The sequence below is a fragment of the Sylvia atricapilla genome, chromosome 25 (assembly GCF_009819655.1).
Source record: "Sylvia atricapilla isolate bSylAtr1 chromosome 25, bSylAtr1.pri, whole genome shotgun sequence".
Taxonomy (NCBI): Eukaryota; Metazoa; Chordata; class Aves; order Passeriformes; family Sylviidae; genus Sylvia; species Sylvia atricapilla.
Window position 1 is genome coordinate 2462826 of NC_089164.1, and position 23441 is coordinate 2486266.

At 56.9% G+C, this 23441-nt stretch overlaps 1 protein-coding gene across 1 annotated transcript in view; it reads right to left on the reverse strand.

Annotated features, from left to right (window-relative positions):
- LOC136371621 (plasma membrane calcium-transporting ATPase 4-like) overlaps positions 1-5194 on the reverse strand; it is a 47055-nt gene extending 41861 nt beyond the window's left edge. The window contains 1 exon segment of the mRNA XM_066335820.1: positions 4884-5194. The gene's annotated coding sequence lies outside the window, so the exon portion shown is untranslated.
- Positions 5195-23441: the final 18247 nt, after the last annotated feature.

Here is a 23441-nt window from a genome sequence, read left to right on the forward strand (position 1 = left end):
AACCCGAGGGGGACAGGGAAGGGTTCAGATTCCCAGCTGGCCCCCGCTGATCCGTCATCTCCTGCTCTGCACACCAGATCCCCTTACGGGAATGCTGCAGGCACCCGGCAGCACCCCTGCATCCGGGAGTTCCCAGTGAACCACGGGACGTGGGGAACACCAGGGATGTCACACTGAGCACTGGTCACCTCTCATTGCCATGGTCACACCGAGCTCTGCTCACTGACCACTGGTCACTGACCACTCCATGGTCACACCGAGCTCTGCTCACTGACCGCTGGTCACTGACCACTCCATGGTCACACTGACCACTGCCATGGTCACACCGAGCTCTGCTCACTGACCGCTGGTCACTGACCACTGCCATGGTCACACTGAGCACTGGTCACCTCCCACTGCCATGGTCACACCGAGCTCTGCTCACTGACCACTGGTCACTGACCACTCCATGGTCACACCGAGCTCTGCTCACTGACCGCTGGTCACTGACCATTCCATGGTCACACCGAGCTCTGGTCACCTCCCAATGGCCACTTCCCACTGCCATGGTCACAGTGAGCACTGGTCACCTCTCATTCCATGGTCACACCGAGCTCTGCTCACTGACCACTGGTCACTGACCACTCCATGGTCACACCGAGCTCTGCTCACTGACCACTGGTCACTGACCACTCCATGGTCACAGTGAGCACTGCTCACTGACCACTGGTCACTGACCACTCCATGGTCACACCGAGCTCTGGTCACCTCCCAATGGCCACTTCCCACTGCCATGGTCACAGTGAGCACTGGTCACCTCCCACTGCCATGGTCACACCGAGCTCTGCTCACTGACCACTCCATGGTCACACCGAGCTCTGCTCACTGACCACTGGTCACTGACCATTCCATGGTCACACCGAGCTCTGGTCACCTCCCAATGGCCACTTCCCACTGCCATGGTCACAGTGAGCACTGGTCACCTCTCATTCCATGGTCACACTGAGCTCTGCTCACTGACTGCTGGTCACTGACCACTGCCATGGTCACACCGAGCACTGGTCAGTTCCCACTGCCATGATCACCTCCCACTGCCATGGTCACAGTGAGCACTGGTCACTTCCCATCCAAGGATCTGCATCCCATTGCCATGGTCACACTGAGCACTGGTCACTTCCCAAAGGACCCACATCCCATTGTCACAGCTCCCCATCTGCATCCCACTGCCACGGTCACTCTCATCACTGGTCACTCCCCATCCAAGAACCTCCATCCCATTGCCATGGTCCCTCTCATCACTGACCATGGGTCACCTCCCCAAGGGACCTGCACCCATCCCCACGGCCACACTGACCATGGGTCACTTCCCAAATGACCTGCACCCATCCCCACGGCCACACTGACCATGGGTCACTTCCCAAATGACCTGCACCCATCCCCACGGCCACACTGACCATGGGTCACTTCCCAAATGACCTGCACCCATCCCCACGGCCACACTGACCATGGGTCACTTCCCAAATGACCTGCACCCATCCCCACGGCCACACTGACCATGGGTCACCTCCCCAAGGGACCTGCACCCATCCCCACGGCCACACTGACCATGGGTCACTTCCCAAATGACCTGCACCCATCCCCACGGCCACACTGACCATGGGTCACTTCCCAAGGGACCTGCACCCATCCCCACGGCCACACTGACCATGGGTCACTTCCCCAAGGGACCTGCACCCATCCCCACGGCCACACTGACCATGGGTCACTTCCCCAAGGGACCTGCACCCATCCCCACGGCCACACTGACCATGGGTCACCTCCCCAAATGACCTGCACCCATCCCCACGGCCACACTGACCATGGGTCACTTCCCAAATGACCTGCACCCATCCCCACGGCCACACTGACCATGGGTCACCTCCCCAAATGACCTGCACCCATCCCCACGGCCACACTGACCATGGGTCACTTCCCAAATGACCTGCACCCATCCCCACGGCCACACTGACCATGGGTCACTTCCCAAATGACCTGCACCCATCCCCACGGCCACACTGACCATGGGTCACCTCCCAAATGACCTGCACCCATCCCCACGGCCACACCGAGCATCCCTGCCGGGTGTCCCCGTCCCCTCCCGGAGCCCAGCGGGATCCCCGGGCTTTTCCCCCGGGTTTCCGCCGGTTCCTTTCCAGCAGGGCGCAGCCGTGCCCGGCGGGGAGGAGCCGTGGGCCGGGAGGAAGCCGGAGCTGCCAGCCCTTACCCGAGCTCTTGGCGGGGAGCGGCAGCGGCAGCCAACGGGGCGGCGGCCGCGAGTCCCCCCCCGCTCCCCACCGCAGGGATTTGGGGTCCCCAAATGTCCCCGCGCTGCCGGAACGGCCACTGCGGGAAAACTCCGCTCGTGGCCTAGCAGGGAGGAGAAACAGGAAAAGGATTAAAAAAATAAAAACCCAACAAACCACAAGCCGAGAGAAGAGCGGGCGGGGAAGGAGCAGGGGGCAGGAGCCGGGCTCGTCTGCCAGGGCTTGGGGACAAGGGGAAACTCCGGGCTCGGCTCAGCTCCACCCCGCCGCTTTCCACTGCTGAACAATAGTGGAGAGGAGCAGCCGTCCCTCCCTGCTCTTACTCATCCTGCCCAAGGAGCTGTGCCACCCTCGGGCCGCCGCCCTGCCCGGCCTCTGCCCGCGGGGCTCGGCCACACGGCTCCCGGCTCCGGAGCTGCCAAGGCTCGGGGTGACAGCGACAGATTCCCTGGGGAAGAGCTGCGGGACCCGCGGCACGCGAGCGGCGAGCCGGCAGCGCAGGGAATTCCCTCCGTCATCATCGTCGCCGGAGAAGGGAGGAGAAAATAAAAAAAAAAAAAAAGGAAAAAAAAAAAAAGAAAGAAAAAGAAACCAACACCCAACAACAGCCGGCGCCCTCTTAAAACCTCTCTACCTGCAGCACTTCCCAGCGCTTTTCCAGCCGGGAAAGAAGAAAGAAGCAGGGATGGGACGGGGCCGGAGCCCGCGGGGAATGCGGGGGGATGCCGGGGCAGGAATGGAGGAATGGGGAAGCGCTGCCCTCCTGCCCGGCTCCACCTGCCCCATCCCGGCACCTTCCCCGTGTCGCGGCCATCCACGCACCCCAGTGAATCCAGCCCGGCCCCGGCGAGTCACAGCCTGGAATTTTGGGCAGGCCTCCAAACCCCCCCCAGCGCCCACCACTGAGGGAGGGTCCGCCCAGACCCGAGGGGCACCTGCAGCCCCCCTGAGCCCCCCGGCAGCCCTGGGGTGGGGTTCCGGGGGCTCAGCCGAGGAGGGAAGCCCAGGGCCAGGGAGGGATCCCCGGGGCGCGGCGGGGTGGGGCTGGCGGAGCGCGGGGGCGTCAGCCTCTCTCGCTCATGATTTAATAATTTCGGTGCGTTTCAGTGCTCAGGGAAGCGAAAGATTGAGGGCAGCGTCTGGAGGCAGGCGGCTCTGCAGCCCCTGCCTCGTCCACGCAAGCCTGGGAGGGGGTTTTGGGGTGGGGTGGGGGCTCCGCTTGGGGTCCCCCGGCCCCAGGACGGCTCCGGGTGCCCCACGACGAGCTCCGAGCACTCACCTCCACCCCAGCTCGCTGCCCTCGGCTCCTGCCCGTCCACCCACGTCCGGGGCTGCCGGTCCACGGCCACGGGCAGAAACTGGCTGCACTGGTTTGAGCTTCGCTCTTCAAACCCCCACCCAAGCTCAGGTCTCCAGAGATAAGAGCACAATAACCTATTGTCCCTCCTCCCCTCCCAACATCTCCAGTCGCCTCTGGCGAAGCGGGGAGGGACCACCCGGCTCCGCACAGCCCCCCGCCCCCGCCGCCGGGCAGCCCACGGGGGGCACGGACCCACCGAGCCAGGCCAGGGATGCTGCGAGCCTCCGGAGCCGGGGCTGGGATGCGCTGGGGACAGAGGCAGGAGGAGACGGACGAGGCCAAGAGCCCGGCCGGGCTTTCCAACAGATTTCCTGATTTTTTTTTTTTTTTAATTTATTTTTCCGCCTCCCCACTCCTGTTTTCTCCGCCGTGGCTCTGCCCAGCTGGATTGGTGCAGGCAGGAAGGGGGGACGTGCCCAGCCGTGGCGTGGGCAACCCCCGCACGCACCTCCCCAACCGCATCCCACCCTCCCCACGCGCCCCCCACCCCAGTCACCCCACTCCAGGCAGGGAGCAGCCCCCTCCCAAAAAAAAAAAAAAACACCCCAAAACCACCCACGCAACACCTTCCCCGCTCTGTCCTTGGGCTGCCGCAAGCCCCCCTCCCCTTCCCCCGCCTCTTCCTTCCTCCATCATCCTCATCCTCCTCCTCCTCCTCCTCCTCCCCGCAATGCCACAACTCGCTGCCTCCCAAAAATCCAGCAACACGCGCGACCGGGAACCCCGCGCCCCCCACCTCATCTCCCCCACCCCGCCGCCGCTTCAAGGGCAGGCAACAAGTTGTAGGATCCGAGCGGAGCGTCCTCCGCACCCCAAATCCCGAGGGGGGGGCTGCCGGAGTTGCCCCCCAGGAGATATTTGGGGGCTTCACACCGCCCACGCCCCAGAGCGGCCGGACCGCGGTCACCCCATCAATCCACGTGGGGTTGGGGTCGCGGGGGTCCCACGTTGAGCCCCCCCATGATTTAGGAACCCACGCCAAGCCCCCCCTCATCCCACCTGCTGCACCGGGACGGATCGGGGCGGGTGAAATCCCCGCTGCCAGCGCCCCACCCGCCCCGCCAGAGCGGCGGCAGCGATGCTCCCACCCACCCACCCACCCGCGCCCTTACAAAGAACCCCCTCCCGCAGCCGCCCCACGTCACTCCCGTGGGTGCCCCCAACACCTCAACCTCCCCCGTGGGACCCCCCCCCTCCCGGACCCCTGTGCCGGGGCGCCCCCAACCCCTCCGAGCACTCACCGGCTCCGGTCCCACGGCGCCCGGCTGGCGGCGGAGCCTCCGCGACTGGCCATGGGATGGAACGGGGGCAGCGGTCCCGGAGCTAACGGGAGAAAATGCTTGTCATGGCAACCCCCGTGCCGTGCGGGGCCGTGCGGGGCCGTGCGGGGCCGGGCCGGCGAGGGAGGGGACGGCGGCCAGGGAGGGGGAGGGCTCGTCCCAGCCCGCCGGGGGAGGGGCTCCCTTAAGGTGGCTGCACGCCCCGACGGCTGCTTAAGGGGGACGGCAGAAGGAACGGGGTGAAGGGCGCGGAGAGGGGGGACAGCGCCGTGGGGAACCCCCAACAGGGACAGGAGACCGCCAGGAGTGGGGAGTGCACGCCTGGAAAGGGTGGGGACACTACCGGGAAATGTGGGGACACCCTGGACAGGGCGGCGGGTGCACCCCTGGAAAGGTTGGGGACACCCCCGGGAAATGTGGGGACACCCTGGACAGGGCGGCGGGTGCACCCCCGGAGAGGTTGGGGACACCCCCGGGAAAGTGGGGACACTCCAGGGAGAATGGGGACACCCCTGGAGAGGGCGGTGGGTGCACCCTGGAAAGGTTGGGGACACCACCGGGAGAATGGGGTCACCCCCGGGAACAGTGGGGACACTCTGGACAGGGCGGCGGGTGCACTCCCGGAGAAGGTGGGGACGCCCCCGGGCAATTTGGGGACACTCCCGGGCAGCCCCGAACCTGCACCCCCCTGGCAATGTGGGGACCCCCTTGGAAGAATTGGGGGGTTCACCCTGAGAAGGAATGGGGACACCCCCGGAAAGTGTGGGGACATCCCCGGACAATATGGGGACCTCCGGGAACAGTGGGGACACCCCGGACAGGGCGGCGGGTGCACCCCCAGAAAGTTCGGGGACCCCCAGGACAAGAGAATGTGTGCACCCCAAACAGTGGGAGGACCCCAGGGGCAGAATGTGGGGTGCGACCCCAAATAATGTGGGGACCCCTCGGGCAATGTGGGGACCCCCACGGGCAACCCCAGTCACCCCCAAGCAGTGTGGGCACCTCATTGGGCAGTGTGGGATGTGCACCCCAAAAAAGTCTGGGGACATCCCTTGGCAATGTGGGGACCCCTCCCAGGGCGGTGTGGGCACCCCAAAAAGCGAGGACACCCTCATGCTCACTCTGGGTGTGGGGGAGGCACAAGGGACTTCATCACCTGTGACAAAATTTGGGGTTTTTGTGGGGTTATAGTGGGTTTTGGGGTGAGACCCACCCTGAGAGCAGCTGTCCCCTCATGGGACAGCATCACTTTGGGGACACTGGCACCCTGAGCGCCACGAGGCTCCCCCATCCCACACCTCACCCCTTTGTTTTTTGTTTTTATTTTTCCAAAAGAACCCGGATAAAATCCCTTACGGAATCCTTCCCAAAGCTCTGGCCGTGTGCTGGTGGCCTCGGGGCCAGCGGGGCTGGGAAGGGGCACCTTAAATCCCCTCCCGGAGGCCCAGTTTGGTTCCAGTTAAACCAGTGGAACACCCCGTGCGGGCACAGCCCCTCATTAGCGCTCCCAACACGGAATTTTTTCCCCCCTTGAGGGCCTGCACCTCCATAATTCCACATTCCTGAGCGCTCCCAGCCCGTGGTGCTGCGCAAGGCTGGAAAACCTGGGAATTCCTCCTTTCCATTTTCCACCAAAATCCCTCCCTCAGCCCATGCAGCGGCTCTTTTGGAGCAGGGAATGTTGTTTGAAGTCGCCTGGCTTCAAAACGGCGGATTTAATTCCATATTGGATTTAATTCTGTCTCTGCGTCCTTTGGAGCGCGACCCGGCTTTGAGCTTTGCTTTGAGGGGAGGAAAAACGCCCTGGGCTGGGAATTCCTCCTTGGCATCTTCCCGGGGAGTTCACAGGGTTATTCCTTCTGAAAAATCAAGTATTTTGAGGCTGGGGATTCTCGCTACAAGGGAAAATGTTGAGGCTCGAAAAACGACCTCTGGCCTCGTCTGTTGAATCGCTCCACGCTTGTCCAACACAAAAAAAATTGGGAATAAACATCAGGATTTTAACCCTCCACCAAAAAATGGGAATAAACACACAGATTTTATACCTCCAATAAAAATTGGGAATAAACACACGGATTTTTGCCCTCCACCAAAAAAAAAAAAAAAATGGGAATAAACACATAGATTTTATCTCTCCCCCTCAAAAAAAGGAAAAAACATGGATTTTAGCCCTCTACCAAAAAATGGGAATAAACACATGGATTTTTCCCCTCCACTAAAAATTTGGGAATAAACACACGGGTTTTATCCGTCCACCAAAAAATGGGAATAAACACACGAATTTTGTCTCTCCACCAAAAAAAAAAAAAAATGGGAATAAACACACAGATTTTTCCCCTCCACTAAAAATTGGGAATAAACACATGGATTTTCTCCCTCCACCACCAGCAGCCAGCCCTGACCAGCCCAGCTCTCCGTGAGCCTGGAGCAGCTCGGCACAGAGGTGTGGGAGCCGCTTCCAACGGGCCCTGGAATGGCCAAACTGCCATTGAGACTGAACGGCCTTTTCCAGCAGGTTCTGGAACCTTCCCCGACAGGTTCTGGGAGCTTGGAAGGAATCTCTGACCATCTGGATTTGGGGCTCCGGGGAGGAAATCTGCCTTCCTGCCTCGGGGAAGGCGTGTGAGCTCGGCAATGCCGGGAATCCGCGAATCCTCGGGTTTGGGTGGAAATGGGGGAAAAGCGGGTTTTTCACCCCGGGGTGGTGGCTGTGGGAGGGACACGCCAAAAATCCACGTGGGGAATGTGATTCCTGTGCGGTGACAGGATGGGGACAGCCCCAGAGCCTCTGGCAGGCCGTGTTTAGGGAGAAGCACGTGGAGGAAAAGGGAAAATCCTGGCAGGAGCTGGAGGGTCACCTCCAAGGTCATCGAGCTGCAGACGGGAAAAATCCCTGCAGAGAATATTTTGGGACCCTCTGTATGTGTGTGTGTGTCACCTGCCCGTGCCGGTGTCACCCATCCTGCTCCAGCCCTGACAGCCACAGGCCACCTGCTCCTCCCGGGGTGGTGACAGAGGTGTGGGGTGGTGACAGAGGTGTCCCCACACAGGAAGGAGAAGGACACAAGCCCTGAGCCAGCTGAGCTCCTGCTCGTGTCCCACACACCCGGCCTGGAGCTTCAGGAGGCACATCAGGAGCAGCTCCAGGTGTCACAGCCCCGGGGGTGGCACTGGGGACAGGAGTGATAATGGGGACATGTTGGATTTTGGGGTAACAGTGGGGACAGACTGGATTTTGAGGTTGCAGTGGGGACAGATTGATTTTTGGGGTGACAATGGGGATGGGCTGGATTTGGGGTTGCAGTGGGGACAGACTGGATTTGGGGTGACAATGGGGCAGGCCACATTTGAGGTGGCAGTGAGGACAGACTGGATTTTGGGGTGACAATAGGGACAGACTGATTTTGGGGTGACAATAGGGACAGACAGGATTTTGGGGTGACAGTGGGGACAGGCTGCTTTGGCTCTGTCAGGAGCTCCCAGGAGAGCCCTGAGGGACATCCTGGATCCCACTGGGAAGTCCCTGCAGGGCTGTGCCTTCATCCTCCTCACCCTCCTCAGATCAGGGCTGGATCATCAATTATCCCTTTTCTCATGGCTCTGGCCATGGATGGAGGGACCAAATCCCCTTTCCTGGCTGGGATCCAGGAGCACTCTCCTGGATGTGAGGAGGATTCCTGGATGGATTCCTGGATGGATTCTCTTGTTCCTTGCCTCCAGCACCTGCTGCAGGTTCCTCTGGATCCCAGATCCAAAGGCCTCTCCCTTCCCATTCCCTGGAAAACCAGCCAAAGGCCCCCAGTGACCAGCAGCACCTGAGTTTTCCATCAGGGACACAAATCCCAATGGAAATCTCCGCTGTTATCCCGATTTTTGCCACCTCTTTTCTTCTCCCAACACTTTTTCTGGCTGCTCTGGAAGAGAAGCCGAGCAGTGCCCGGCCTGGGTAGTGCCAGGCCTCGAGGAGCAGCGCCAAGATAAAATAAATAACCCAAAAAAAGAAATCATCCTTCCACCAGGCTCTTCCCTTAAAAGAAAAAAAAAGAAAAAGAAAAGGAAGAAAAAGAAAAAAAAATAAAAATCTGGCTTCCCTGATGATTTCCCTTTAAACCCAGCCCCTAATATTTGGATTAATTTGCCTTTAATGCCTCCCAGGCTGGGAACTTGTAGGTGGAGTTTTTTCAGCCCGAAGAATGAATTCAATCAGCCGAGTTGTATCAGCCAAGTCACAAACCCATCAAAACGCGGGGCCAGATCCTGATCTCATCCCCGGAGCTGGGGGGGTAAATCCAGCGCCGCTGGAACACTCGGGGAAGGTTTTTTTTGTCACCGTGCCCTGCGAGCCGAGCTCGGCGTTGAACCCCCCCGAGTTCCTCATGGAAACACTGAGTGACTTTTGGGCACAAGGCAGAGAGTCTGTAAAAAAAAAAAAAATCTCTCTCCATTCAAGGGCTAAATATAGGGAAGAGCCAGTGCCAGCGCCGTGGTGCTCGGGGATAAATAAACCCTGGAGAGGTTCTCGGGGGGTCCTGGGGGGATCACCGAGCTGGAGATGCTCCCGCAGCTGCTGGAAAAGGGATTTAAAGGAATTTTTTCCTGCTTTTTTTCCCCCTCTCCCTGCTCAGCCCGGAGCTGTCTGTTCGAGGCCCAAATTCCTGCTTGGAATTTGGGATGCTGATGGGAAAAGTCCCATCACGGTCCCATCACGGTGTCCACAGCAATTCCCTGCTCTTCTCCCGGCTTTCCTCACACCCTAAGGCCTTTGGAGACCCCCAAAAATATCAATTCCCGCAGGCACGGAACTGCTAATTACCCATCACAGCACTAATGAACCTCGCCTAGCTCATTCCTGCTCCCAATTACTCCAACAGCCCCGTTAATTCCTAATTAAGCAGCTCCTTCATCGAGGAGGGGGAAAAGGGGTTTGACGAGAGGAGAGGAGGAATTTGGGGATTGGGAGGGAATTTTTTGCTTTATGACTGTAATTAGGAGCCGGAATTATTTGCTCACCTACGGAACTGATCAGCGGAGTGCCCGGGAGCCTTTTCCCTGCGCATTCCCGGTTGGAAGCACGGCAGGGTTTAAATCTGTTTAGAGCCCCTTATTAAATCCCCCCCAAAAAATTCTGTGCCAGCTCCGGAGGAGCCTTTGGGCTGCTCCTTCCCGAGCATCCCTGGGTGTGGGATGAGGAGGAATTTCGGGATCCGCCTTTTTCCACGGATCCCCCTTTTCCAGCAGCTCTTGGGATCCTCAAAATCCTCTCCCGAGCGTTGATTCGCAGGGAAACCCAACCGCAGGGAAAACCCCCCGAGACGCTGCAGCTCCCTCCCGAAATGAACATTTCTCCCTCCAGCCCCGACCCCGTTTGGTTCCTCACATCGAGGACGAACCTTGTGCGGGGTGTTGGCGGCGCGGTAGCAGCTCGGGGACCTCGGTGCGCCCGAGGAGAGTCCCCGCTGGCGGCGGTGACAGCGCGGTGGGCGGTGCTGAAGGGGACGGGAGCGAAGTGACAGCGCGGGAGAGAGAGAGGGAAAAAAAAATATCTGTGCCCGTCACCGGCGAGATGACAGCGCCGAGCTGGGGAGGAGGGGGAGCTCCCGAGCACTGCTTTGGGGGTTTCGTTCCTCTAGGGATGAGGGGGAAAAGAAAATGAAATGAAATGAAATGAAATGAAATGAAATGAAATGAAATAAAAGAAAAGAAAATAAAATGAAATAAAAGAAAAGAAAAGAAAAAGAAAATAAAATTTAAAATTAAATAAAATGGTAAAATAAAATAAAAAACATAAAATAAATAAAGCAAAATAAAATAAAATAAAATAAAAAGAAAATAAAATTTAAAATTAAATAAAATAGTAAAATAAAATAAAAAATAAAATAAAAAAGCAAAATAAAATCAAATAAAAAGAAAATAAGATTTAAAATTAAATAAAATAGTAAAATAAAATAAATAAAGCAAAATAGAATAAAATAAAAATTAAATAAAATGGTAAAATAAAATAAAAATGAAATAAAATAATAAAATAAAAAAGTAAAAATAAAGTTAAAATTTAAAAAATAAAAATTTAGAAATAAAGCTAAAATAAAATAAAAATAATAAAATAAAATAAAAATTAAATAAAATGGTAAAATAAAATAAAAATGAAATAAAATAATAAAAAAAGTAAAAATAAAATTAAAATTAAAAAAATAAAAATTTAGAAATAAAGCTAAAATAAAATAAAAATAATAAAATAAAATAAAAATTAAAATAAAAAAATAAAAATAAAATAAACATAAAATAAAAATAAAATAAAGAAATTAAAATTAAAAATAAAAATAAAATAATAAATAAAATAAAATAATAAATAAAATAATAAATAAAATAAAATAATAAATAAATTAAGGCGCTGAAGATGCTCTCGGTCCCACCTGGACCCTGGTGACCCCATAGAGCATAGGCTTGAAATCCTGAGATGTGACAGCAAGGACAGGGGTGACCCCAGCCGGGCCACTTTTGTCACCTTCACAGAGCTGTGGGGTGGGGAGACGCTTTCCCCGACGAGCGGATCCCGGGACACTCCCCGAAATCCCAAATTTGGGGCCCAAACCGATGGATAAAAGCCCAGGGGAACACGCGGAGCCCCAGCGGAGCCAACCCGGATTCCTCCGGATTCCTGCTCCCAGAAAGGGCCATTCCCCCTGAACCCGCCTTCAGCTGCTCGGGGAGTGACAATGAGGGGACATCAGCGGCGTTGGTGTCACAGGGCAACACCCGAAACAAGGGGGAATACACAAAAAAGGGGTGAAATACCCAAAAGAGGGGTGAAATACCCCAAAAAGGGGTGAAATATCCAAAAGAGGGGTGAAATACCAAAAAAAGGGGTAAAATATCCAAAAGAAGGGTTGAAATACCGAAAACAAGGGTGAAATACCCAAAAAAGGGTGAAATACCCCAAAAATGGTGAAATACTCAAAAAAGGGTGAAATACCCAAAAAAGGGGGTAAAATATCCAAAAGAAAGGTGAAATATCCAAGAAAGGAGTGAAATACCCCCCCAAAAAATGGGTGAAATCCCCAAAAAAGGGGTCAAATACCCCTCCAAAAAGGCTGAAATACCCCCTAAAAGTGTGAAATACCCAAGAAAGGGGTGAAACACCCCAAAAAAAAGGGTGAAAATTGGTGGAAAAACCTCATCTGCCAGGCCGGCCTCTTCCCAAACCAGGGAGGAAGAAGGAATAGGGATAAACAGACCCATTTCCCAGGGAAAACAAACCAGGAACGGCTCCTTTATTGGAATAATAACCATCAATAATGCATCGCTGAGGAGCTGCAGATGAGTGCAATTAAAAAAAAAAAAAAAAAAAAAAAAAAAAAAAAAAAAAAAAAAGAGGCAAAAAAGGCAAAAAAAAAAACCACAAAAAACCTAGATTATTCCTCGCAGCCTTCCCCGAGATTTATGGAAATGAAGCAATTCCTGAAGCTCGGCAGAGCTGGGGGAGCCCGGGTGGAAAGAAGAGGAGAACCAGGGGGGGAGAAAATAAATTTAAAAAAAAATAAGCAGGAAAAAAAAAATAATAAATGAAGAAAGGCCCTAACGTGGGGATTTATAAATATTTTACAGCCGAGGAGGAGGAGGAGGAGTGGGGAGCCGCGGATAAAGATGGGATTTGCGGGCGGCCGTGGTGGGAGGGAGGAATTAATCACACAAAAAAATAATAAAAAAATAATAATAATTAAAAAAAATTAAAATAAAATCAAAACGGAGGAGAAATTTGGCTGCGGGTGGCAGCACCCACGGCCCCGAGGGGCCCCGGGGTGCGGGGGAAAGGTCGGGGTTTGCCCGGGGAGGGGCAGGTGATAACTTCCCTCCCTCTGGCACCGCGCCGGGGGCTGCAGGAGGCACCGAGAATTCCTTTGGGAAAGGCGGAATGCAAATATTGACCGGGAAAAAGCTGCTGGATAAAGGCTGGGAAAGCCACGCTGGGGTGGGAGGAGGTGAACTTTGTGTCGTTGTCACTTATGGGTCACTCAGACACCGCGGAAATTGCCATGGCGGGGTGGTGGGGCAGGAGAAGAGATCCCGGGGAGTGGGATAATCCCAGATTTCATGGGCTGGCATTCCCAAATCCTGCTCTTGTCACCGACCAGGCGGGCCTAGGACCAGGCACACAGTCTGAGCTCCAGGAAATGTCACCTGGGATGGGGACAGCAAACCCCTGTGGCCCTGGCAGGGACATCAGAGGGGAGCCAAGGACATTGCACGGGATCCTGGAACGGTTTGGGTGGGGAGGGACCTTAAAGCTCATCCGCGGGGACAGGGACACCTCTCCTTGTCCCAGGTTGCTCCAAGCTGGCCTGGGACACTTCCAGGGATGGGGCAGAGCTCCGGGTTGGTGGAGCTGGAGCCGTTCCCACAAACAGCCCCATCCCTGGAGTCTCCTCAGAACCTGCAGGGATCCTGCTCGGCCTGGAAGATTTTCCTTTTCCCTCCCAGCGCTTGGGTTGTGCTCCCCGGGGACTTTGCAGCAGCTGGAATGTCCCATCCTCGCTCCATCCCAGCTGAGCACAGGGACAACCCTGCACCAGTGTGGGATCCTGTTCCCAGCTCCAAACCCGGCTCCATCTGCTGGGTTCTGGGTGCTGATCCCCATCCATCTGTCCATCCACCATCCATCCATCCCTCCATCCATCCACCATCCATCCCTCCATCCATCCATCCCTCCATCCATCCATCCCTCCATCCATCCATACATCCCTCCATCCATCCATCCCTCCATCCATCCATCCCTCCATCCATCCCTCCATCCATCCCTCCATCCATCCATCCCTCCATCCCTCCATCCATCCCTCCATCCATCCCTCCATCCATCCCTCCATCCCTCCATCCATCCATCCATCCATCCCTCCATCCATCCATCCATCCATCCCTCCATCCATCCATCCCTCCATCCATCCATCCCTCCATCCATCCCTCCATCCATCCATCCCTCCATCCATCCATCCCTCCCTCCATCCATCCCTCCATCCATCCATCCATCCATCCCTCCATCCATCCATCCCTCCATCCCTCCATCCATCCACCATCCATCCCTCCATCCATCCATCCCTCCATCCATCCCTCCATCCATCCATCCATCCATCCCTCCATCCATCCATCCCTCCATCCATCCATCCCTCCATCCATCCATCCATCCCTCCATCCATCCATCCATCCATCCATCCATCCATCCATCCCTCCATCCATCCATCCATCCATCCCTCCATCCCTCCATCCATCCCTCCATCCATCCATCCATCCATCCCTCCATCCATCCCTCCATCCATCCATCCATCCATCCATCCATCCCTCCATCCATCCATCCCTCCATCCATCCATCCATCCATCCCTCCATCCATCCATCCATCCATCCCTCCATCCCTCCATCCCTCCATCCATCCATCCATCCATCCATCCATCCATCCCTCCATCCATCCATCCATCCATCCCTCCATCCATCCCTCCATCCCTCCATCCATCCCTCCATCCATCCATCCCTCCATCCATCCATCCATCCATCCATCCATCCATCCCTCCATCCCTCCATCCATCCATCCCTGACCCCTCTCTCCCCTCCCATGCCGTATCCAGCCTGGAAAAGCTCCATGGCACCTGCTGGGAGCATCTCCAGGTACAAAACCCTCCCAGGGCTTCTTTAAAAATCCAAGAATTTCTCTTGGCAGGAGAGAAATGAGTCACGGCAGGGAGAGAGGGAGAGGAGAGGGAGCTCACGGCAGCAGGAGGGAAGGAGAGCCGGCAGCAGGGCTTGGAAAAGGGATGGGAATTCACCGGGAAGCAACCATGGCATGGGACACCTGGAGATTTGGGACACAGCCACTGTCACCCCATCGCCAAGCTGAGGGCAGGACTTTCCCCGCAGGACTTTCCCTGCAGGATTTCCCTGCAAGATTTTCCCAGCAGGATTTTCCCTGCAGGATTTTCCCTGCAGGATTTTCCCTGCAGGATTTTCCCCGCAGCCCCGTGGGCTCAGAGCTTTTGGCACGCAGGAATGCCAGCCTTGGAAAAGCAGGAAGGTGACAGGGACACCCACCACACTGCCCTCACATAGGGCGGGGTCAGGCTCGTGACCAGGAGGAGTTTTTCCTTGGAAAAGGCCGGATCGGAGCTGCCCGGGGGGCTTTGGAGTCCGCACGCCTGGAGGTGTCCGAGGCAGGCCTGGATGTGACACTCCGGGTGACACGGCGGGGAGCGGACACAGCTCGGGCCCCGCGATGCTGCGGGGACCCTCCAGCCTGGCCGAGGCCGGGGTTCGGGCACACGTCGGGCCGCAGGGACCCCCTCACACCGCGGGGATGGGCGGCGGGGTCCGCGCTGCGGCTGTGGCACCGATGTCCCCTCCCTCTCTCCCTCCTGTGCCTGTGTCGCACATCAGCGGTGACGCCAGCAGCTCCTGTCCCCGCTGGCTGCTGAGACAGCCGATCCCGGCTCCCGGCTCTGACGTGGGAACCTGCCCTTCATTTCCACCGCCACCGAGCTGTTTTCTCCCTTTTTTTATATATATTTTATTTTTAATTTATTATTATTTTTTTTTCTCGCTGCCGAGCCGCACTTCGCCCGGCACAGGAGGTGACAGGCGGTGACAAAGCACCGGGAGGCCCCGCGGTTGGCACGGCCCGGCTTCCCCAGGAGCAATTAAGCTAACGAGGGGCCACGGGCTGGGCTGGCAGCGTCCCTGGTGAACCCGGGTCAGGAATGACACATCTCATCCATAAAGGATGGCGATGGATGAGGCTGAGCTCCCGGGGGGAAAAAACAACCCAAAGAAGGGCGGGAGGGGAGGGAGGATCTGTCCCCGAAGGAGAGGAAGGAAAATCTGTCCCCAAAGGAGAGGAGGAAGAATATGTCCCCAAAGGAGAAGAAAGAGGATCTGTCCCCAAAGGAGGGGAAGGAAAATCTCTCCCCGTAGGCGGGGAGGGAGAATTTGTCCCAAAAGGAGGGGAGGGAGAATTTGTCCCCAAAGGCCGGGCAGGGGATGGTGCAGCCCAGGAGATGAAGGATGAAGGAACCCTGCAGGGTCGGGATGAAGGGGCAAAGATCCAGGGTAGGTGCTGGAGGTTGGGGTGCAAACATGAGTCCAGGTGTGCTCTCAGAGCCAAACCCCTGTCCAGGTGTGTTCCCAGATCCAAACCCCTGTCCAGGTGTGCTCCAGGATCCAAACCTGAGCCCAGGTGTGCTCCACTGGCTGACCCCAGGAAGGACAGCACAGGCCACCTGGGCTGGTGGGGCTGGGAGGAATCCAGCAGGGGTATGAGGCAGAAATTCCCATCCAGGAGGGACTGGGAGGGATTGAAGCCTCCAGCCCTGCCTGACCCACAGCCCCTCCAGCCGTCCTTTGTCCCTGTCCCCCTGTCACAAATGTCCTTCTTCCCATTCTCCCTGAAATCCCAGCCTGCCTGAGCCGGGATTGGGATCGGCTTTCCAGCCCAGGTCCTGGGGGAGAACGAGCTGCTGCACCCGGCAGAGCAGAGTCCAGCCTGTGGGGACATCAGTGTCCAGCTTGGGGACATCAGTGTCTGTCCTGTGGGGACATCAGTGTCCAGCTTGGGGACACCAGTGTCTGACCTGTGGGGACATCAGAGTCAGGCCTGTGGGGACATCAGAGTCAGGCCTGTGGGGACATCAGTGTCTGTCCTGTGGGGACATCAGAGTCTGACCTGTGGGGACATCAGAGTCCGGCCTGGGGACATCAGAGTCTGACCTGTGGGGACACTGTCAGGCCAGTGGGGACATCAGAGTCCGGCCTGGGGACAGATCAGTGTCCAGCCTGGGGACACATCAGACCGGCGGCACTCTGAGCCCCGATGAACCACTCCCACCCTCTCTGGAGCCCTCAGGAAGCAGAAGTTCGAAGCAGAAGTTCTCTCCTTCCCTCTCTCCCCACTCAGATTTTCCAGTGACCCAGCGCTGATGGAAACTCGGCCGTTCTCTGGCCCTTTTTTCTCCAGGGTGTGTTGACTTTTTATTTTTTATTTTTAATTTCCAGCTTCCCCCCAGCCCTGAGTGACCCTTGGAGGACAAAGCATCACCCCCGGCCCTGGCACAGCTCACCCCGTTCTGCTCCGAGCAGGGGAGATCCGCGGGGAAAAGCGGAAAATTCCCGTTCCCAATTCCATTGGGAATCCCCAGCAAAGGAGGAGCAGCCCTAAACAGAGTCCACAGGGACCGGGCCCAGCCGGGAGGGGACAGGGAGGGGACAGGGAGGGGACAGGGAGGCAGAATCTCCTTTTCTTTGGGATTTGTCAGGAAAAGCTGCGTCCTCCTTTCCTTTGGGATTGCTTAGGGAAATCTCCACCCCCTTTTTCTTTGGGAAATCCGGAACAACATCCCCTTTTCCTTGGGATTTCTCCGGGACAGCCAGGAGCAGCAGAGGTGACAGAGGGGACAAGCAGAGCCCAGCCTGGAGCACCCAAACATCCAAAAGGGACAGCCCTGTCCCCTCTCCGGGTGACACTCTGATAACGCAGTGGATCATTCCCATATTTCAGCGTATTTTTGGGAATCTGGAAGCAGCTGTAAAAAAAACTTGCCACCCACGGAGAGCTTTGGCTGGAGCTCCCCAGCTCCCGGCCACCTTCACACCTCCTTTCCCGGCTGGATCCCGGCTGGATCCCGGCTGGATCCGGCCCGATTCCCGGCCAGCCTCGCCAACACGAATCCCCGCGTTCGGGGATTAATCAGCTCCTTAATTAATCATTAAGAAGCCCCCAGGTCGCACTCGAGCAGAGGCACAAGAGCTCCCCAGCGCTCATTCCCTAAATCTGCTCCTAATTAGGAGTGGACTCACCCCTACAATTAATTGCTGGAGTTTTTCATTAGCGCCTGGATACCCAGATCCGTTTGGGCGAGGAGGCAGCGGGGTAATTAATCAGGTTGTCACTAATGAGGGGAGCCTCCAAAGCCGTGGCAAAGTCCCCGTACCTGGCCGGGGGACAGCTGGTGGCTTCCAGCGGAAACTTGGCTTTGGGACAAGCGGGATTTGGGCATTTATTTTTTTTTTTTTCTCCCCCAGCTCTGGCGCTGCTGCTCGTGTGCCCTGGCAGCCCCTGGGGCTGTCGCTTGGCGTGACACAGCGCTGTTGTCCCCGCTCGGCCCGGGCCCGTGTCCCCGCCTGCCCGCTCCTTGTCACCGCCGCCGGGCCCCGAGGGAGCCGAGGCTGGAGCTGGAACTGGCGGCTCTGATTCCTCTCCAGGTGCCTGTGGGGCAGCAGGATCCCTTTATTTCCCGGTTTTTTCCCTGTTTTCCCGTCATTTCCCCCCCACTTTCCCCCATTTCCCCCATTTCTCCCCCATTTTTCTCCCATTTCCCCCCATTTCCCCCCACTTTTCCCCCATTTTCTCCCATTTCCCCCCTTTTTTCCCCATTTTCCCCCATTTACCCCCATTTCTTCCCCCATTTCCCCCATTTTCCCCCATTTTCCCCGCTTTTCTTCCCATTTCCCCCCGATTTTTCCCCATTTATTCCCCATTTACCCCCATTTCTTCCCCCATTTCTTCCCCCATTCCCCCATTTCCCCCATTTTTCCCCACTCCCCCTCATTTCCCCCCGTTTTTTCCCCATTCCCCCCCAATTTTCCCCCAATTTCCCCGTTGTCCCCCCATTCTCCCATTTCCTCATTTTCCCCATTTCCCCCTATTTCCCTAATTTTCCCTCATTTCCCCCCATTTTCCCCATTTCCCCCATGGATTTTTCCATCTTTCCTGGGCGCTCCCTTTCCTGGGGGAATGACCGGGAATATTCCCCGTCACCCAAACCCAGGAGGAACTCAACCCCCTTTTCCCAAAACCTCTCGGCGCCTCCGTGCCTCAGTTTCTCACCCCCGGTGACTCCCGCTGGCGCTAAAATTAGGATTTTAGAGAAGTGAGAGTCTTTCCGAGCCTCAGCGATTTTCATTTTTCCCCTCAGCGTGGAAAAAAAAAAAAGTTAAAATCAAAATAAAAAATAACACCCGCCTCATAGACACACCCAGACCCCGCAGGAAATCACCGCGAAATCATCTGGGTTTAGGGTCGTTCTCGAGGGTTTGGAGCAAATCCCAAAAGGTCGTGGAAGCTCCTGGGGGTTGTTTTTGCAGCAGTTTGCCCAAAATTGGGTTGGTTTGGGGGAGGCACAACCCTGGGCATGCTGAGGGTCCCTCAAAAAAAAAACCAAAACCCAGCCGTGAGGCTTTTTGCTACCGAGGTTACCTCGAGATATTTAAGGGGCGAAAAATGGGTAAAATCAGGAAAAATTAGGGGGAAATCATGAAAATTAAGGGGGGAATGGGGGAAAACCCCTCGCTGTGGAGCGAGGGAGGATTCTGGGCTGATGGAGGGTGAAGTTTCGTTAAAAAGTGGAGCAAAGCGGAGGCTGGAAGGCAGATCAATGGAAAAGCAGCTCAAGGAATCTGGGACGCGGCTCCTAAACCGGGATGTTGTGGCCGGGGGGATCGCCCGGCCCGGGCCCGGTTCTGCCGGGGTTCTGCCAGGGATGGGCTCCGGACACGGCCCCGCTGCTGCTGCCACCTTGGAGATGTGCCCGGGGTGTCCAAATCCCGAGGATTGATTTGGGAACTGGGGACACTGGGGACTGGGGACTGGGGACATTGGGAGCTGGGACACTGGGAGCTGGGACCATTGGGAGCTGGGACACTGGGAACTGGACACTGATCCCCCATTCCCAAGGCTGCACAAGGATTTCCATGGCTCCCAGGCCTGGCAGGGGACTGAGCTGTCCAGGAGGGGACAGACATTCCGGCTCATTCCTCACTTTGGGCAGGTTTGGGAAAGGCAGGAAGAGCAGCTGGATGCTCAGGATGCCCAAGGCCATGGTCACACGTGTCCTCTCTGTCCCTCTGGCTCCTTCCTGCCCCTTTGGGACAGGCCTGGGTGTGACATCCAGGTGGCCACCCAGTGTCACCCACCAGGATATCCCGGGATCACCCTCGTGTTCCTGGCAGCTCTGCAGGAATGAAACCCTGAACACTTGGTCTAAAATCCCATTTTCCAGCCCCGGCCTGGCTGCGGGAGCTCCCAAGGCTCTGCTGGGATCCTGATCCATCGGGATCCTGATCCCAAACCTGCCCCTCCTGCTGCCAGGGGCTGCTCCCACTCCGGACTTCTCCATCCTGAGGGAAGCAGCCAAGAGGACTCAAACCCTGCCCGAGCTGGAGCAGCGGCAATTAAACCCAAATGATTAATCACGAACAGAGAGCGGCCATAAAACCTCCCGGAGAAAGCAGGGAGGGCGGGAGGAGCAGCTCCACAGCGGGAGAGGCCCCCAGCAGGATTTGGGATGCTCCCTGCTCGCTGGGTTCCCTTTGGGATTGGGACAAGGATGAGCTTTGGCTCCAGGTGTCTCCTTGGATGGAGCTGGAATGTTTTCCCAGCTGGATTTTCCTCCCTGCAGCGCCCAGGACATCCAGTGCTGCTCTCCTTGGGTGGGGAAACCAGGATCAGGATTTGCCCAGGGCCTGGAATTCCACCTTGGGATGTGTTTGGGATCCTCTCCCAGCCCAAAGCTGTGCCTGTGGTCAGCTCAGAATCCAGGGGAGTTCCCGGGGATTGTCCCCACGACGGGAGAGGTGACCCGGAGAGGTCCCCACGACGGGGACACGGGTGGGGACCGCCAACCAACGATCCCCAAAGGGAGGACAGCCCTTGGAATTCCGCGCCGGGAATGTGGAGCGGGAGCGTGGGGCTCTCCCTCTCCTCGGGGATGGGTTTGGCCTGGAATTTTCCCGGCGTGTTTGGGTGTTTTTGTGTCCCTGAACACGCGTGGGAGTGGCGGCAGCAGAGCCGGAGCTTCCCACGGCGCTGTTCCCGCATTCCCAGCGCATCCCACGGCGCTGATCCCGGCGCGTTCCCGCCCGCCGCCGGGAGCACGAAACTTTCTCCCTTTGGAAGAGAGGAAAGCCGAGGATTATCCCGATTCTCCCGTTGCCACGGCAACCCGCAAACATCCATCGGGAGAATCCCGCATCCTGCTCCGCTCGGGTTTTCCCTGCCCCATCCATTCCCGGCAGTTCCACGGTGTCAAATCCCGGTGGGAACTCCAGGAGAGGCCAAGGAATGTCCCTGACACCTTCCTGTCCCCAGGAAAAGGCTCCTGGGGGGACAGGGGTGCTCTTTCCATTTCCACTTTTAACCTCAGGAATGTCCATCCCCCGTCTCTCCGCGGGAACCCGGCGGCACCGCCGTGGTGGGAACAAAAATCCATCCCCCAACGCTTGATTAGTCTTATTAATTAAAATCTTTAAAATTGGCTGGAAGAGGTGTTGCTGACCTTGGCACAAAGAGTGCGCAGGGAGTCAGCGCGCCGTGGGGTAAATGGGATTGTTGGCCTGATCCCAGATCACTGACTCCTCCCGGAGCCGGTCATTAATCCCGGGCAATGCCCCGTGGCCTGGGTCAGCCGTGATTTATGGGTGCAGGCTCCCGTCCAGGGACAAGGCCTGAAGTCATTCCGTGCAGGGCTGCCCCTGGCTGAGGGAGCTGCTGCTGCCCGAGCCCACGGCGGCCGTGGGGCCGGGCTGGGATGTGGGATATTGGGGATGTGGGATATTGGGGCTGTGGGATATCAGAGCTATGGGATATCGAGGATGTGGGATATCGGGGCTGTGGGATATCAGAGCTATGGGATATCAGAGCTGTGGGATATCAGAGCTGTGGGATATCAGAGATATGGGATATCAGCTGTGGGATATCGGGGCTGTGGGATATAGGGGATGTGGGATAACAGGGCTGTGGGATATCAGAGATATGGGATATCAGCTGTGGGATATAGGGGCTGTGGGATATAGGGGATGTGGGATATCAGAGATATGGGATATCAGCTGTGGGATATCAGCTGTGGGATATCAGCTGTGGGATATCAGCTGTGGGATATCAGGACTGTGGGTTTTGTGTACCCCAGGATTTGGGTTCTGTGGGATTTGGGTGCTGCAGGATTTAGGTGCTGTGGGATTCCGGTTCTGTGGGATTTGGGTGCTGCAGGATTTGGGTGCTGTGGGATTCAGGTTCTGTGGGATTTGGGTGCTGCAGGATGTGGGTGCCACAGGCCGGGTGCTGTGGGCCCTGCCGAGCCCAGTGGATAATTCCCCCCCTCCTGGATCCAAGGATTGCATTTCCTGGCGGATTTGGACCATTCCACATGGGGCCAGGAAAACCCCTGTGGGGTGAGCAGGACACAACACAGCACCCCAAAACCACGGATCCCCCTGGAAAACCCTCCCACCTCCCCAAATTCCCTCCATCCCTGCAAGGAATCCTCGGTCCTCCCCCTGCCTCTTTCATCCCACCGTTTTTCCCGACTGGAAAAACGCAGCACCTCCTTTTCCCTCCTCCCTCCCTTGCTCTTTTTCCACCATCCCGCTCCTTAAAAAGCGAAATAAACCTTTCATTTATCACCGTAACGATTTTAATTTCCCGGCTCTCCGCGTGATTTATGGAGCTGCTTTCCCGGAGCTGATGAAAAGTTCAGGGAACGGGCTGGGGGTGGCGAGGGACACGCGGGGACACACCGTGGGCTCCCGCAGAGTCCCGTGGCAGCACGAGCCGGGAAAAAGGATTAAAAATAAAATAAACCAGAAGGGGAGGGCGGGTTTGACAGGGAAGGGACATTTCTTCACCCCGGAGCCGCGTGGATGCGGGAAAATTCATCACGGGGATGTGGCAGCAGGCGGTGTCACCCCGGGCTGTCCCCTGATGTCACCCAGCCCCGGCGGCGCTCGGGGTGGAGGTGACAAAGCCACCTCGAAACCTCGGAGGGGTTTGAAGCCCTAAATCCAAGTGGGAAACGCTCCGGGGAATGTCCCCCTGCCCTGGGGTGGGCGGAGGGGATGTGGGGGTTAAAAACCAGCGGGGTTTGGGGTCAGGGAATCCAGCGGGGTTTGGGGTCAGGGAATCCCAAAGGGGTTTGGGGTCAGGGAATCCCAAAGGGGTTTGGGATCAGGGAATCCCGGCGGGGTTTGGGGTCAGGGAACCCCAAAGGGGTTTGGGGTCAGGGAATCCAGCGGGGTTTGGGGTCAGGGAATCCCAAAGGGGTTTGGGGTCAGGGAATCCCAAAGGGGTTTGGGGTCAGGATATCCAGCGGGGTTTGGGGTCAGGGAATCCAGCGGGGTTTGGGGTCAGGGAATCCCGGCGGGGTTTGGGGTCAGGGAATCCCAAAGGGGTTTGGGGTCAGGGAATCCCAACGGGGTTTGGGGTCAGGGATTCCCGGCGGGGTTTGGGGTCAGGGAATCCCGGCGGGGTTTGGGGTCAGGGAATCCAGCGGGGTTTGGGGTCAGGGAATCCCAAAGGGGTTTGGGGTCAGGGAATCCAGCGGGGTTTGGGGTCAGGGAATCCAGCGGGGTTTGGGGTCAGGGATTCCCGGCGGGGTTTGGGGTCAGGGAATCCCGGCGGGGTTTGGGGTCAGGGAATCCAGCGGGGTTTGGGGTCAGGGAATCCAGCGGAGTTTGGGGTCAGGGAATCCCGGCGGGGTTTGGGGTCAGGGAATCCCAAAGGG